Below are 18914 nucleotides of genomic sequence, written 5' to 3'. Positions count from 1 at the left end.
ACCGAATCAGTCAATCGATCTTTATTTGTACAACAGCACCAACTCACAACAGAAGTCATGACACGTTACAAACTGAGCAGGTTCAGAACAAACTCCTGGATTCATTTATTCACAGAGACCCAACATTTCCCTCATGAGCACGAGGATCCAACAGCAGCGTGAATAAAACTGACTCGTAACAGGAAGAAAACCTCGCGCACAACCGGACTCAATGCTGGGTGGTCCGTCTATGTGTCTCGATCAAATCTGGTCCAGTTTCTGTCAGAATGCCACCAGACACACAACATAACAAGAACTCATTTAGCTGCCAAAAGTAAAAGTTGGATGAACTTTAGTTTTCACTCATGAGGATGTTTTACACGATTGTGGCTGAAACCTCGTCTGCATCTTTAGTCTGAAGGTGGTTTAACTTAAGGTCGTGTTCAATAAGTTCTCTGATGTTAAATCATTTTTGAGTTTCTGGCAGTATTAAGATGCAGACAGATGTGTATGTTATTGTAAAAGTGTAAATTGTCTCTTTTTTGCAGCAATAAAACATGAAGTAGTCCAGGAGAAGCAGTCAGTCTCTCTGCCTTGTCTTCACTCTGTGGAGGGTGAAGTGACGTGGAGCAGAGAGACGAACGGACACAGAGTTGACATTCTTACAACTGATGGTGACAGGGACAAGAAACACATTTCTGATCCTGGCAGACGATACAGTTCACTGGCAGATAAATCACTTTATATTCACAGTGTTACCGTCTCAGACTCTGGAACATACTTGTGTAATATTGCAGCAGCTGTGGAGTTGACGGTGATCCCATCAGGTAACATCACACTTTGTTTCTCTTCCTGTTTAAACATCATGTTTCTTAGCTAAATGTTTAACAACTATATATATTACAGAATATAATGTTATCATTATTCATAAATTGGACACTTTAGACTTAAATTCATGCCACAGTGGACTGGCAGCAGCAGGTGATTCACTCCTGATGCTGTAGTGGAGAAGCCTGTTGTTGCACTTTAGCATTCAGGGTGAACTGCAACTTTAAATATGATATCGTTGGGATCTGCAGGAGCATCAGTTAGTTTGAGTCACACAGGTGATTATATTACTGGCTGCTAACTGATGTCCTTATCCTTATAGTTATAGTTATAGTTCTTGGTGTGGCCTGTCGTTACTCTATTATTGTTTAAGTTACTTTATCTTTAAAACTGCATCAAACTGTCTCAGCTTCTATCTTCTTCTCTGAAACCCAATCCAAGAACTTAAACATGGAGGACATTTAGAATATGTAAAGGTGAACAGGTGATGGCTTCTGTTGACTTCACCCTGAATACATGTGATAAGTTTATGGTGGCGCCCGAATGATGATCATGATCATGTTTTGTTTGTTGTGTACGGGAACAATCATACGTAACGCTACAGAGAAGACAAGCGTCACTCTGAACTGTCCTCATGATGTTGGAGGATCACATGTTCCAACATGGAGCAAAGACGGGACTGAAATAAAACCAAAAAGAAGGTTTTCCGTTTCACCTGTGGACAAGACATTGAGTATAAGAGATGTGAAGCTTAGCGACTCTGGACTTTACTACTGTGATGGAAAACCTGCTGTGTACCTGATTATGATGGAAGCTGAGACATGCTATATTCATAGCTCAGCTAGTCAGCTGGTTATCTCAGCAGAACCAACATTGTTCTCCTGTAGAACAACGTGCCTGGTGTGAGCTCCTCTTTCTTATAATTACACCTGATCTGACAGTTGAGCTTATAGCAGTGAGTCTGTGATTGGACGATTAGAGGTGCTGGTCAATTGATTTGTTACATTTGAACAGAGACAGGCTAACTGTTTCCCCTGTTCCTAGTCTCTGTGCTGAGCTAAGCTAAGCTAACAGGCCTCTGGGTGTAGCTTATTGAGTGTAAATACATGAGAGTGCTGTCAGTCTGCTCTCAGAGAGAAGAGTCTTATTCCTTTAGAGAGATCCTGCAGACAGGTGAGTTCATACAAGGCTCAATGATGCTAAATTACAAAGTAAACATCATCTTCTGCATTCAGCTGCTTTATGTCGTGAAAACACTTCTGTTGAAACTCACACCACAGAGAGGCAGAAGACTTTTTATAGTGTGTGAGTGTCTGATTTAGTCTCTGTGGTGAAGACGTGTTTGTGTTTGTAGTATAAATGTCCTCTGAACACTGAACGTACCGAGGCTTCACCTAAAATAACTCAACACCAACAACTCAAACTGCAGCTAAACCAACAAGAAGACAAACAGCAGCAACAACTGCAGCATTAACACCAGCAGATAACACTGAGACACCTACAGCAACCAGACAAACAGGCAAGAAGAGAAAGAACAACAACAGGAAGATAAAAACAGGTTTTTATATTGATAAAATAGAGAAAAACCTTAAAGACAAATAAAAACCAGCAGCATGAAGACGTGAGGAGCAGTTATTCAAACAGACACAGATCTACAGTCAGTGCAGACATGTTTCTTTGACACTGTGTTAAAGTGAAACCTGTGGGTTTGTGGTCTGATGAAGGAAGTCGAGTGCGCGACATGATCTGAATGCCAGTTCAACTCATGAGAACGAATGATCACAATAATGAAGTGTGTCTCAGACTAGAAAACGTCTTCATCAAGTCACTTAGAGACTATTTGATTATATTTATAACAACAATATTAAACAGAACCATCTGTGTGATGTTCAACCACCAGCTGTTTTCATGAAAGACTGTTTAAATTTGAAAAATGAAAACTCAATATCCACATTTAGATTTATTGTGCAGCAGATTAATGGCATATTTCAAGAGAATCGTTCAAATTGGTATACAAGCATGAAATTTCGCACAGATACTCTCTAAGGGTCACTTTTGGGGAAAAAGGCGTTGGCCACCCAAAAATTCAACATGGCGGACATTTTTTCAAGATGGTCGCTATTTCTGTCAAATGCTCATTATGTCAATCGTTCAAACAGTGATGTAGGCATAACATTTTGTGAAAATACTCTCTTAAGAATGTTTTTTTGGAAAACAGTGCTTGTCCCTCAAAAATTCAAGATGGCAACCATTTTTCAAGATGGCTGCCATTTCTCTTGAATCCTTACATCAATTTTTAAAATGGTGATGCTATCATCAAATTTGGTAAAAATATTCTTCAAGGAACATTCTCCTGGAAAAAGGTGTGTGCCACTCAAAAATTCCATTTTCAAGATGGCCACCATTTCTGTCAGAGCTCAATTTAATGTGTTGAAGAAGGTTTTGTTTAATAGAGTGAACGTCATTACACAACCAGGGCATACTGATGACCAAGGGTAAGTTGGCCAATACATGACTTGTTCATGTATGTTTACCTGGAAGGTGTACAGATCACACAGGACTTAAATGATACTGGATGAATGATTGGGCTAGGTGTAGGTGACCCGAACCTAGTTGTATCCAATACCTGAATGTGTACTGTGTCTATGATTGAGGTGCCTGGCAAACCTGGGACACTTTCCCTGAGGCCTCTCTCATCTTCAGCAAACTAAGTCAATACCCTCCTGTTCTGACTGGTAGTGACCTGGAGATCCTTGAGAAGTTTGTGGTCCTGCTGTATGATCGATCAAGCACAGCTGTTAGTGTAGATGAGGCTAGACTTGACATGTTTGCCATATGAAGCCTGGCGATGGAAAAAGCTTGGTGAACAATGGGGGGTCTTCTGGACAGCAAATGCACCAGTTGCACAAAGTTGTGAACAACTAGCCACGTGTGGCTGCTAATCAGTAGAGTTGAGCCGGACACTTGGCTGAAACGAGTATCCGGTACGGATAAAGCACTTTTGCCGAGTACGAGTATTATACGAGTAATACGAGTCAATATCTGTGCTCGGAATTAATGAAATCCTCATTGGGTAGCTGACTGTGTGTTCACAGCGCCCCTCCCTCACACACATACAGATGTGTTTCTGTGTCCGCTCTGCTCATTCACACACAGAACAGCTGTCTGTCTCTCCTTCAGTCATTCAGGTTCGCGGTCTTTTCCGTTAACGTTTAGGGTTTATTCAGCTTCAGGTTTGTTTTTACTTCGGTTTGTACTCACTTATTAACCAGTAGAGTTCTGGTAAACGTGGGTTCGTTCAGACGTGGTGCTTGGTAGAATGTGACTTGCGCTGCGTCTCTGCCTGTCGGAGATTTTTTTTCTTTTTTTTTTTTTTAAACCGTCAGCTGGCGCTCCCTCTCTCTCTCTGTCTCTCTCTCTCTCCCTCTCTCTGCCGGTTGTCAGAGTTTTTTTTGTTTTTTTTCAAACCGTCAGCTGTCTGACACTTTCTTGCTGTATTTCATGAAAAAATAAAGATAGTAGTGGTATAAATATTACAAATTAAGCTACACACACACACACACCTGGTGTGGAAATAAAAAAATTAAAAAGAACCAAAAAAATCACACTGATCACAAAAAAATTAAAAGTTAAAAAAAGGAAGTTATGTTGAGTATGGAAACTCTTGTTCATTACATTTTACTTCATAATTGCAACCGCATGTGTTGTATTAATTGTTGCAAAACTTGTTCTGTAAATAGTTTGTTTGCTATCTTGATCAAAACCATTGATCTGAAGCTCAATGCTGATGCTGTCCTGTAAATAGTTTTCTAATCAGCAATAAATATAACAATTTCTGATCAACCCATATCAATTGCATGCTTAAAATAACATACCGGTTAAAGACACGCCCATTTCAAGCCAACCTGACCCACTTCCGGGTTAAACCCCGCCCCCGTCCGGGTTAGGTCCCGCCCATTCCGAGTACAGATACAGATACAGATAATTCACATGGTTAACAGATACTACTCATCCCTACTAATCAGAGTGCCGTGGAAGATGCAAATGTTTAGATTGGGTTTCACTTGCACAGAACTGTGCAGTTGCAAATGTGAATAAAAAAGTAAGTAGCCTTGCAGTGGGCCGAGGGCAAATTTCCTGACTCTGGACCGTGATGTGTATGTACACCTTCCTGGATATGTTGCCCCCAATACAACACTTGCTGACTGCCAAGCAGGGAGGCATTGGCTACCATTTTTAACAGTCTTTATTATGACTCAAGAAAAATGTGATTAGAACTTCTGTTTTTTTTTTCAATCCTTCCTTTTAACTCAGTCCCAACAGAGTACACTATTAAAGCAACACCCACCTTGAAAAATTAATCTTGAATTGTTACGATTGCCTTTTTCTAAAAGTGTGGCAGTTAGAGTATTTTTGCTAACATGCACGTGTGCATCAGTGTACATACTACCGAAATGACGGCTATCTTGGAAAAGGTCTCCATCTTGAATTTTTTATTGGCCATCCAATTTTTCCAAAAAGTGGCCGTAACAGAGTATTTGTGGCATATTTTCTGTATCACTCTTTGGAAACAGTGGCGATGAACAAGAGCATGTGAGCGGAGCTGATCGGCGAGAATTTCCGCTCTCCGCTTACGTGGGTGTTCATTCCTTCGTTTCATCGCTCAAAGTGAAACCAGACCGCTCCGCTCAAAGACCGCTCGCCGCTCACCTAAAATTTCATTCAGCTCCGGTGAAATCACTCCACGCTCGCTCAAATTTAAAAGAGGGAGTAATTCCTGACGTTGCACCTATATGACCTGTCTGCTTGCTTTTCGAAATATTTTACAAACTCCATCTCTCAACGAATGACCTCTGATGTAGGCTAACCCTTGAAGGCACATGTGAGTCTGTGTGGACTTGTGCATGCCCTAGACTCGTGGAGAGCGGTATCGGAACGGAACTGGATCGAAACGGAACCATCGCTTTGGCCTTTGGATTAAAACCCGCTCTGTGCTCCGACTATATTTTGCACGCTCCGCTCCCCGCTCGCTCCACGCTCCACTCCGCTCTGCGATGAACATAGGACAGGAATGGCAGCCATCTTGAAAAATGGTTTCCATCCTGAATTCTGACTGGCCTTCCTCTCTGTGGACTGCACCTTGCCGTGGTGGAGAGGCTTGTGTACTCCAAGGAACCTGAGAACTATGCCGGCAGGGAATTTATATCCCTGGCAAGTTTAACTAAGCCAGACAGGTCAAAGGAGAGGAGGCAGACAAAGCAGACATTATGACTATTTGAAAATGGTCACCATCCTGAATTTTTGAGGGACAAGCATCTTTTTCCATTAACATGTCCTTTAGAGAGTATTTGTATCAAATTTTATGCTTGGATCACTGTTTGAATAACTGATATAATAAGCATTAGCAAGCAATATGTTCCTTGAAGACTATTTCTGCCTAATTTTATGCTTGCATCACCATTTGAACAACTGAAATAATTAATATTTGAAAGGAACGGTGGCCATCTTTAAAAATGGTTGCCATCTTGAATTTTTGAGGGACAAGCACCTTTTTCCATTAACATGTCCTTTAGAGAGTATTTGTATCAAATGTTATGCTTGGATCACTGTTTGAATAACTGATATAATAAACATTGAATAGCAATGGCGGCCATCTTGAAAAATGGCAGCCAAATTTAATTTTTGAGTGGCCAGCGCTTTTTTCCAAAATAGTGGCCCTTAGAGAGTATCTGTGCCAAATTTCATGCTTGTACACCAAAGTGAACGATTTTTTTTACTAATCTGCTGCACTATTATACAGACTCAGTGTATGATCACTGTCATTGTGACTATAGTCTTAATTCAATTTGATTTAGAGGATTTAAACACATCTTTTTCTCTCACTGAGATATCAGAAGTCGAGATTCAATTATAGATCTGAAACTGGAGCGAAGATCTAAAGTTCGAGGTTGGAACGTCATTTTAAGATGTTTACTACAGAGTCATGGATAATCTCTTAGTGTCAGGTCATTTAAACACAAGAACTTTATGATCAACTGAACAACAGATCAGAACAACATTAAAGGGTAATAGGAGATATTCTGAATTAAGATTTGTTTTTATATAAGTTTGATGGGATTTACGTACTGAACTGAATCTTGTTTCTGGCCCACTCGCAAGGAAAAAAGACAATGAAACCACCACCAGCAACTACGAAGCCGACTACGACTAAGAAGAGAACTAAGAAGAGAACTACGACTACGAAGCTGACTATGACGATACTAACTGCAACAACATCACCATCGTCGAGCACAGGTAGGTCTACAATGATGATCTGAAGTCTTACCAAGTCTTACTGAGTTACTAATTATGAATTTGTCTTCCAGTCGCTCCTCCAGAACAAAAACCACCTCTCCCTTTGGTGATTGGTATCATTGTCCCCTTGCTCCTCATCATCCTCCTCATCTTCTTCTACCTGATTCATAGACACAGGTTTAAAAGACAAGGTCAGTTTGTGTTTGTTGATTATTCACACTCTTTTTCACAGGAACTGAAGAAAGATGCCACGTCTATGGCCCTGTCCACATCAGCCCGGTTAATTTTACAACCGAGGTTTTGTTAAATAAAAAACTGCGTCCACACGAGGGGTGTAATAAAAATAACAGAGAATAACTCTGTACACACGCAACCGTAAATCCGCCACCAAGTGATGCAATATACGTGTAATACATATGCCACAGCAATAGGTGGCGATGTAAGGTAAAACAGGAAAGCTGTTTTAACCAATGAAAATAGTTTAAAACCGGAAAGGGGAAGTGTGGCCAATACCAAAACACAAACAACAATGGCGACTCGCAAGGGTGCATTGTTTGTTTGCTAGCAAGAGGAGCAGTCTCCTTCGTTGCTCTTCCAGGCGCCGCTGTTGTTGCATCTGGTTGAGCAGCTGGACATGACAGCCGAACACAGCTGACAGCAAGCCAATAAACAACAACTTTGTCAAGTCCATATTAGCCGAGTTATCAAGTGAAGCTAGTTAACCTCTAACCACCTTCTAACTGTTGTTGCTCTGTGTTTACATTGCTGTGCGTGCAATATTTACAGAGGCACGCGCTCAGCACGCGCTCAGCTCTGACGTAAGCAATGGAAATATTCGCGGTTGTCATATCCACACGCAACCACCGAAACCCGAACTGGCCAAAAAACCTCACCCTGGACCCCGGTTTCAAACGACCACGGTTTCAGTGTTCCAAAAACACGGTTGCATGTGGACACAACAGTAAAACCGGGAACATAATTTAACGGTTGCAAAATTAACCGGGCTAGTGTGGACAGCTCCTATGATGACATGCAGGGTGGAGCAGAGTTTTAGGTTACAAACGGTGAGAAATAAGAAGTGTTCCATTCTATAAAAAACTTCCTCCTTCCTGTTTCTGTGAGGATCCAGACTGATGTGAAATGAAATCCCACACTGATGGATTTGTGCTGAGTTTCCTAAAGTACAACCTGATTTATATGACTTGAATCAAATAAGCTGTATTAATGTATGTAAGTACCACTTCATATATACAAATGAGTATTCTTCCATTTTTGATTCTTCCTGCAGGTGTAGAACGAGTCCCTGTACCTACAGATGCATACTGCATGGTAGAATATACAGGTAAATAATTCAACATATTTTCCCACTACCTTTACAAAACACCATAGTTTTGGGGGCTTTAGCATGTAAACGTTTTATATTGAGATCATACATCCTGTCGTGGCAACTGAAAATCAGTCACTTGTTCAGTGCAGATGACTTCACGATTCCACCAGATGAGTGTCCACTGCGTGGCGGAGCTGATAAGTTTTACTGTAGTCTATCTGTTAACCTCCAGCAGGTCCGCTGCGCTGCGTATCTGCTCCGTCCAGCTCCGGCAGTCTAAAGCACCCAAAAACAGATATGCAGGACTTCTATTTCTGGTGGATGCTGGAGCACGACACAGCAATTCAGCTAAATTTAGCACCGAGCAGACAGAAAGTCATGTACAGAAACCACGACTGCTGTGTCTCAGTTCAGCTCTGCATCCTTCAGAGGAGCATTTGAAGGCCAATTATGTCACAACGCCGCCTGAATTCTGTCCCAGTCTGAAGGCTCCTCCAGATGCTCCTTCTTTTCCCTGTTTTTTTTTTAGTAAAGTATTTTTTTGGCCTTTTTATGGCTTTATTGAAAGTACAGCTGAAGATAGGACAGTAAACAGGGGGAGTGACACGCAGCAAAGGGACCCGGGCCGGGAGTCGAACCCAGGTCCGCTGCAGAGCCTCGGCACATGGGAAGCACGCTCTACCAACTGAGATAAAAAGCGCCCCCTTTTCCCTGTTTTTTAGGAATGCCCCGCTACAATCCTTCGTGGCCTCACATATGCCAAGATTCTTTGCACGCCTGAAAAAATAGAAAGAGAGAGAGAAAATGGCGACATCGCGTGGCATAGATCGTCACTTTCACGGGCCTGGGCAGCAGAAATCTTGACGTAAGGGTAAAACATCTGGTGACGCAACCAGGAAACGCTCCAAAGGCTAGACCATCACATTTAACAACGGCTGACGAGGTTAACAAGGTCTCTCTGAAGGACTCGCCTTGAAAGACCACAAAGGCCGAGTCCTTCAGAGGATGCAGACCCTGAACTGAGACACAGCAAATATCTCAAAAAAGAGACAAATACAAGCTTTTCTGCTAATCCTTCGGTGGGGAACACTTCATGTTGTTGTTTTTATAGCACATACCTATAACTGTGGCCGCAAGTGGTTATGTGATTATCGTGGGAACTCCTTGGTCTTGTGACGCCAGTTGTCCGACCGTACTGCACCACGAGCAAAACCGGACCGGAGCCGTAAAGGCCCCCACACACTGCCTAGACGTCCAACTGCCTAATCCGACCACTCTGTTGCCTCTTGTCTGACCCATTCGGCAGAAAAGTTGCATTGAATAGTGTGTTCGTTCTGCGCATGCGCGAGATGCAAGAAGCCGGTGGCTCTAGTTTTAACAACGCTGGACGAGAGGTTTATGCACGCAACACTTTACTTTCGATCGAAACGAAACTTAACTATTTCAGACAAAAACAGCTGCATACTAAACATGCAGCGAGGCATTACCAAACGAACACAGATTAATTCGTCCTGAACGGACATAATAACAGCTAGTCTCATGCCAGTACTCCAAAACATGAAGACAAGAAATGACGAAACGGAGTGCGTAGTAAAACGAAGCCCACACAGTATTCCGCCCCTCCCACACATCACACTGATTCGCTAGCACACAACCAATCAGAGAATCCAATGGCTCAGATGTCCGACAGCCCTCCTCCTCAGACTATGCATGTTCAGTCGGATCAGACAACATCCACGAAGCTCCGAAAGCTTCCGACGCAGCTGAACACACCAAATATATTTGTTCCCGAACTCGTCCGAGTCTCTCCAAATGCTTCAGATGTCAAACGGTTGGGTCGGTGTGTTCCTGGCTTAAGGCACCATATACTTATCTGGTGGAATCTCGGGATGAAAGTTGATCAAAACACAACACAATGTTTATTTTCTAGAAGTTCTTTATTGCTTGCAAGTGAGAGCATGAATAGATGATGACTGAAAAGAGGATAGAAAACAATACACTCAGTTGTAACAGTCACAATATCACATATGATCTCTCTCAAAACGTTATTCAAATCATCTCCACATCCGTCTCATGATACACATGAACTTCTTATACACTTCAACCATTGTTGTGTGTCAAACGTCAACCGAAGGTCAAAACACTTTTAGACGAAAGAGGCTTCTCCGACCCCCACTCATACTGCAACCACTTAACTATCACAAGATTTCACTTTACATAAATAAAAATGTATCTATATTGTTAAGTTTCATATGTAAGAACAAGATATCAAGATAAGAAGGGACATTTGGGGGACACCCTTCCATTCCGACACACCTCCATTCCGAAACACCGCTGTTCTGACCCTCCCCCCAAAACACAGCTGTTCCTAAATTAAACACCGCTATCCGTGGTGCTGAAATCCCCACTTCCAGCCGCACTCACACAATTCTGAAGTGGGTTAAGGTTAGGGTAAGTTCGGAGTGGGGGGGTTTCAGAATGGAGGGGTTTCCCCAATAGCCTTTTTCGGAATAGCGGGGTCTTTCAAAAAAAGGGAAACCCCTCCATTACGATGAATTGAATTCTATGTTCGGAACAGCAGGGTTTCGGAAAGGCGGGGTGTAACCGGACATTTGAACATTTCTCACAATCAAAGAACATTATGTTGACTTACCATCTCTGACATTTATGACACAATAGTTCTCTCATAATTAGTATTTCTTTATGTCATAATTATAACATTTGCCCAATGAACAAGAGGCCTAAATAGATGAGAATGTGTTAGATGAAAGTTCATACAGTTTTTCAGATTACAGGACATTATGGTTACCAAAGAGTTTAATTTCCTTAAAAAGGTGCGATATGTAAGAATTGGCCAGTTGTTGAATTCATAATCACATAAAGTAGCGGGCATTTAGTCCACCAGCTGCTGCAGGGCAGGGCTAGCTAGTTAGCATGCTAACATTAATTGTAAGTTGGTTCCAATTTATAGTTTTTGCTTCTACATTTTTTAATAGGTGGATCAAACCCAAATGATCCCACATATTACACCATCCCCGACCATCAACCGATGGAAAATACGACCGGTAAAGACTTTACAGACATTTATAACCAAAATATTCTGTTGATATACTTCTGAAGACAAAACAGTTCATATCCATCATTTTATCATTTTTCCTCACAGACACATCTGGACCTGACGAGTCCCCGTACTCTGAGATCTGCGAGCCTTTCACCGGTGGAAATAATAAAGAAGGTAACTTTAAGCTTCAGCTCCTCTGTGAACTCCGTAAATACACAGGTTTATAACATGCAGTGTTTCCCCCAGTATTTTCTGAGACTGTGGCGCCAGTGGGGGGGGGGGTTTAATCATACTGTAATATTTATACTTATGTCATAGGCTACTTAGGGAATTTCATTTTTTTCTCTTTTCTCTTTCTCTTCTTCTGGTTATGATGCTCTCACACAACCATCATGAACTCTAATATTGTAAAGAAATACTATTTTTATTATTTGTTTCAAGAGAGGAGTTATCTAAGTCAGAGTCCTGCACGGGTGAAAAACAATGTACTGTGTTGGACACAGATGCGGATCGGGTCTGACGCCTGTAGAGGCGGGTCGGGTTTTACGATTGCCATTTTCAAGGCGTCACTTATCATCAGTCATTATTAGCGACACAAATAATAAGCATTTGTATTTTATATGAGCTCATTCATGCGTGCTTGCGCCCCCCCAGAACTCCCATTCCCCACGCTGTCTGACTTTCACTTTTAAAAATTGTGTCCATCAATTTTCTTTCGGGCATCGGTATAAATTTATAGCAGGTCGGCTCGGGTACGGAATGTAATTTGTGCTACTGTCAGAAAACGGGTCGGATGCGGTGACCCATGCAGGGTGACCATTTTAATCCTCTAGCTAATTATCAAGCTAAATAACCAACATGCTAGTTAACGTCAAAGACTGCGGTGGAAGATGATGGTAAAATATTTCCTTTCTCTAACACTGGATTTATTTGAATTTTTAAGGTGTGGCGGCTTTTATTTTGCCGTGGCGGTGCGCCACAGTCAATTACATGTAGGGGAAACCCTGACATGAGATGCAAAATGAGGCCAATTGTATTTTTTGCCATTCCAAATGAAACAAAATAAAACGAGAGAACGAACAAAGTGGAAACCTACAAAAACTACCGATGGGATTTTCCTTTAAAACGGCCATTTGAGTGTAAGATTTGAGATAACAGGAAAAAAAGTCTACATCATCAAAAGATTAATGAAAAGTAATTTTTTGTGATTTTCTCTAGATCCATAGGTTGTTCACAGCCGACTGACAACACGTACTGTTTACTGCAGAACCCCAAAACATCTGGAAGGCATCCAAAGTGACCAGTCAGCTGTTTGTGATGTCAGACATGACTGTGGTTGATGATGTCAGTTGTTGTATTTAAATTGTGAACATGTATAATATTTTGAATTGTGTTTTATGTAAATATTAGATTGATAAATTTTTTTTACAATACAACATCTGTTATTTCTAGATTCTTACCTGTTGAAACTGACCCAGTCTGCAGGATAAATGTTTGTACAGTTCTGTAAAACCACAAATAACCTGAAGCTTTTATTTCTTTATGTTGCAACTTCAAGCTTTTTTACGTTTGTATTTCTCTCTTGTCACAATGTTGTGCTGATGCTCTGGTTGGATTTAGACAGAAAAAACACTTCATCACATCGTGGTTGAAGTGGAGGCCGGCGGCGAAGGCGTGAGCTGGGACCCACTGGAGCCTGGCGGCGAAGGCGTGGGCCGAACCCCCCAGGAGGCCAGCGGCGAAGATGAAGGCTGAAACTCTCTTGAGGCCAGACCGCTGGCTGGGATACCCTCCTGGGTCTTGGCCGGACCACCGACAGAGGTTCGCTGGGAGCTGATGAAGGGTCGCTGGGAGCTGATGAAGGGTCGCTGGCAGCAAACGACCTTGGCCGGGCCTCCGACTGAGGAGCTGGCACTGGACTTGGCACGGGACTCGGCCGGGCCTCCAACCGAGGAGCTTGGACAGGACTCGGCCGGGCCTCTGACCAAAGAGCAGGCACTGGACTTGACGCTGGACTCGGCCGGGCCTCCAACCGAGGAGCAGGCCCAGGACTTGGCACAGGACTCGGCCTGGCCTCCGACCGAGGGGCTTGGACTGGACTCGGCCAGGCCTATGACCGAGGAGCAGGCACAGGACTTGGACGGGCCTCCAACCGTGGAGCAGGGACTGGACTCAGCCGGGCCTCCGACCGAGGAGCAGGCACAGGACTCGGCCGGGCCTCCGACCGAGGAGCAGGCACAGGACTCGGCCGAGCCTCCGACCGAGGAGCAGGCACAGGACTTGGCACGGGACTCAGCCGGGCCTTCGACCGAGGAGCAGGCACAGGACTTGGCACTGGACTTGGCACGGGACTCGGCCGGGCCTCCGACTGAGGGGCAGGCACAGGACTTGGCCGGGCCTCCGACCGAGGAGCAGGCACAAGACTCGGCCGGGCCTTCGACCGAGGAGCAGGCACAGGACTCGGCCGGGCCTTCGACCGAGGAGCAGGCACAGGACTCGGCCGGGCCTCCGACCGAGGAGCAGGCACAGGACTCGGCCGGGCCTCCGACCGAGGAGCAGGCACAGGACTCGGCATGGGACTCGGCCGGGCCTTCGACCAAGGAGCAGGCACTGGACTTGGCATGGGACTCGGCCGGGCCTCCGACCGAGGAGCTGGGACTGGACTTGGCATGGGACTCGGCCGGGCCTCCGACCGAGGAGCTGGGACTGGACTCGGCCGGGCCTCTGACTGAGGAGCAGGGACAGGTGTCAACCTGGCCGCCGACTGAAGGCCACTGGCAGGTGTCGACCGGTCCACCGACTGAGGGCCACTGGCAGGTGTCAGCCACACCATTAGCGGAGCAAACCCGGCAAGCGCTGGCTGGGCAGTTGACAATGGAGCTGGGGCTCCAGAGCCAGACTACAGGGAGCCAGGACACGGCCGAGAATGTCGCTTTCTTGGTGGGGGCACTTTGTAGGCCAGCCGGGTTCCCCAGAAAGGAGACATTTCAGCTGAGGCTGGAGCTGAGGCTGGAGCTGAGGCATGGGCTGGTAGCTGGGCTGTAGCTGAGGCATGGGCTGAGGCCAGAGCTGAGGCATGGGCTGGTAGCTGGTAGCTTGGCTGTGGCTTGAATAAAAACATTGCTAGCAGCAATTTGACAAGCCCTGCTAGCCGGATTTGTACCAGTCTTGGTACCAGCGAATTGTTGCCAAGCCATCAACTGCTGGGTCCTCTTCTGGTCCGGTCATTCTGTCAGGTTGGGGTTTTAAGGGGAAAACCATGGATAAAGGAGGTGTTGGACCCAAATGCAGTTAAACAGGAGGCAAGATCAGGGGAAAAACAAAAAGCGAGCTTTATTTTAAAGCTGAGCACAAAACCAAAAGCAGACAAAACGGGAACGAGAGGCAAAGTACAAACAAAAGGACAAAGTACAAATGAAAGGCAAAGCTCAAATCAAAAAACTGCAAAATGCAAAACTCAAGTCCAAAAACACATACCGTGTGGAGCAAGGAACAGACAGGAGCAGGCGCAAGAACAGGAGCATGGACGCAGACAGAAGCTGACAAATACAATGACCGGACAAGGAGTGAAGGGAACACAGAGACTAAATACACAAACACTGATGACAAGACGAGGAACAGGTGAGGTGGACCAACAGGTGAGATAACGAGTGGAATGCATGGATGAGAACACTGACAGACAGAGGGAGACAGAGGGAAGAACATAGGAGACACTTAAAGAACACATGAGGGCATGGAAAAATCAAAACATAAGACACAAGACATGATTCAAAGACATGGAAATCAAATACAAGAACCCACAAGACAAAACCAGACACAAGAACACAACAAACATGAATCTACAGTCATGACAGACACTCTAATCCATCCTGTATCTTTTCATGAACGTGCCGTTTCCCTTTATTTCCTGACAAACGAGAACATGAATGTCAGAGTCTTAGTAATCCGGGGAATAATCATTGATTAACGACTTTTACAGTTTGATGACTAACAGGATGTGGTGAGAAGCAACTGTTGGCAAACAAGTTCAGGTCAGACTGTATTTACCTTGTTTGCTGTACCCGTACCACACACACAACAGGAGGACAAAGAGGAAGGCAGTGGCGAATGAGCCAAGGAAGAGGATGCCGTAGTCGACGGTGGACACTTCATCCATCAAATCATGATGTTTGTGGTGTTTAGGAGCAGGCACATGCACACATAAGGCCCAAGGGGTGCTTGAGCCCCTGCCCTTTTTGCCTCGTATTAAAAAGTGCCCTTTTTGTGTGTTTTTAATGAATAGATAATTTCCTGTTGTGCAGAGGGATGTCAAAAAAAACGGCAGTATAAAAACGAGACGGTTTTCTTATCTACAATACGCATTTCCTGGTAATACGGTGTTGTGTGTGTGCTGAGCCTAAAGCCGCTTCTCTGTGCGGCTCCGGTCTCTCTCTCTCTCTCTCTCTCTCTATCCTCTGTGTGAGAGAGAGAGAGAAGCAGTTCGGTAAAGTTGGAAATATATTCACAGATTCGAACTTCCTGGATCAATAACTCAAATATCAATAACTTAAATATGAGTCATTTTTCAGAAGAGCGCCAATTTGTGCTTGTTAAGAGCACTGCTTGTTAATGAGAGAGTTAAAAATAATCTAATCTGACAGCCGTCTGTGTCGGCTGTTTATCTCGCCACAAATCTTAAACTTCTTCCAGATATTGAGTTCACTGTGACTTTGCTGTCACAGTAGTCATTTATTTGTTTTGTCCCCTTTTTTTCGATGTGTGGCCTGTATTTGTAGTTTGCACTTGCCTTCCAATAAATTGCCTAATAATAAACCTGTGTTTTATTGCTTTTTAAGAATTGCAGCTGAATTGCATGTCTTCCAAACCTCAGTATCATGATAATGTGAATAAACTCATGTTGAATATAATTTGTTGACACAAAATAAATGGCAATTGCATATCATTCACAGCTACACAGGATACACAGCTAAGTAGTTAGCTTTCTATAAGTACTTTTTAAATTAATTTTACATTAATTTATCTACATATCGTGTAAAGAAAAAATTAGGCGCACGCTATGCACGCAAATGTACTGCCCTTTTCTGACTTTGAGCCCCTGCCCCTCTATAATCATGTGCATGTCCCTGTTTAGGAGCCAATGGAAGACAAATGCACACTGTATTTAGAACATCTGCACAAAAACATTTAGTTTATTATTGTTTTATGTTACTTTAAACTTCTCCCGATTTGGGTTGGTGTTCCACACGGTTCTGTTCTGGGCCCGGTGCAGTTCATTTGTGGATTTTATTAAAGTTTGATGTTACCTGAATTCATCACGTTTTCATCATTTATGCTCTCGCAACATTTGAAAGCCAGAGAGGAAACAGGAATCAAAAGGACTTTGTGTAAGTTTGATGTTACCCGGTTGGATAGCAGGAAGCTGCACCACTGACTCTCTGTAACATAAGAATCTGTCTGGGTCTGCAAGAACTCGTTGAATGTTTTGTTTGTCTGCAAGTCGAGGACGATGGAACAGTGGAGGGCGAGGAGTGAATGCTGGAGGTTCAGGGTTAGACGCTGGAGGATTAGGGTCGGGCGCTGGAGGGTTTCTTAATAAAATAAATTTACGAGACTAGGTTGTCATTTGATGAAAGCTTATTTATTCAGTTCGTTCAAAATCTATACATTTCTTCTCAAAAACTAGAGTGCACCTTTTCTATGATGGGAAGTTCTGAAAAATACTAAAATGACGAACTGGATTTGATGAATTTGGCCAAACTTTTATGCACAATCAGTATATTCGGTTATTAAAATAACAAATTAAAAGGAATCAGATGAGTCTGTTCTTGAGAAGTTTGCATGATGTCACACTTCACACCTTCCGTCTCCACCAGTGTCCACAGCTCTCAGTGTGAAGCTAAATATGGTCTGTTAGTGATGACAGCAAGTACAAAACACAGAAACAGAGAAAGAGTGATATTATTTTGAATATTTTGACGTGTATACAAGACGAACATCCCAACGAGAAGCAAGTAAAAGATGTGAGAGCTGTGAGAATGTCAACGTGTAGAATGCAGAACTGTTGAACTTCTGAAGACACATTAAAGCTGCAGTTTTGTCTCCTCCCAGTGGCAGAAAGGTTTCTCTACAATAAACTCCACAAAGCTCCTGCAGAAGCTCCTGTCATGTAGGTGATCACAATTTGATCTTAACTTCTTCTGAGTGATTGTGATTGAGACCAGCTGGTGACTTTTCCTGGCCACAAACACTACAATGGGAGAGTCTAAGTGGCTCAGCATTGATCTGTAATTGATTTGAACAAGTCAGGAGAGACACTTGGAGCCATTTTGAAGCAGTTGCAGGTCCAAAGATCATGTATGAAGGTCGTGGTGTTACGACCCTAGAGGCCATAAATGTTTCAATAATCCTCTGTTACCTGTGTGTGTGATTGGTTGCAGGTGTGTCAGAATGATTGCAGGTTGCCCCGGGGAGCTGATTGGCTGATGCCTTGGAGCCAGAGGTTTATAGTCCGGCTCCACCCAGTTCCTGGAGGCTCACCTCTGCTGTCCCAGTTGACCAGCATGTTATGAGAAATTAATCTATATGAAGGCTGACTCGTTGTTGTTTGGTATCAGTCCTACGATGGCCGTGTCATCATGGTGTTGGTGGGGTGGATGGGGGAGCAGTCCTGGGTGAAGAGCGAGTAGAGGAGTGGGCTGAGGACACACCCCTGTGGTGTGCCAGTGTTCAGGATGAGGGTGGATGATGTGTGGCCTCCCATCCTGACGTTTTGTGGTCTGTTGCTGAGGAAGTCCAGTATCCCGGTGCACAGTGAACTGTCTAAACACAGGCAGTGAAGTGAGTCTGATTAAAGTTCAGTATCTGACTTCTCTGATTCAAGATGTCGTCTGTGGAGGTCGAGCTAATAATACCAGTACAGCTCAGTGTTCAATGATGGCACGAACATGTTTGACACACAGAGGTCACACCACAACACTGTGGGGGCGATAGCTTCTATCATATACAGAATATTTCTGTTGTACATGGTGTGCTGCAGCTCTTTCCCCAACTGAGAGGTTCACTTCCTCTTTTCTGTGTTACCAGCTGAGTGTTTGGCAGCAGAATGAGTCTGGACTCCCACCGCCGCTCGAGACGACAGCATCAGCTCTTCGAAACGTCTACACGCTCACATGTTGGGAACTTGGCCACACACAGAGATTCTTTCTTCAAAATCAATTCAACTTCTTCCCCAAAAACTACAGAATGCACCATTAATGTGTAGTTTGTAAAGATAGTGAAATGAGGAACTGAGTTTGATGACTTTGAACAAACAGTTGAACCACAAATGACACGAGAGTTAGCTGGTATCAGTTCCAGCAGCTCTATCTTTTTTTTTCATCACTGGTGAGAACATGATATCACCCTTCAAACCTACATTCTCCACCC

This window comes from Sparus aurata, chromosome 3 (assembly GCF_900880675.1).
Source record: "Sparus aurata chromosome 3, fSpaAur1.1, whole genome shotgun sequence".
Classification (NCBI taxonomy): domain Eukaryota; kingdom Metazoa; phylum Chordata; class Actinopteri; order Spariformes; family Sparidae; genus Sparus; species Sparus aurata.
The sequence above is the reverse complement of the archived record's forward strand: the minus strand, read 5'-3'. Positions refer to the sequence as shown.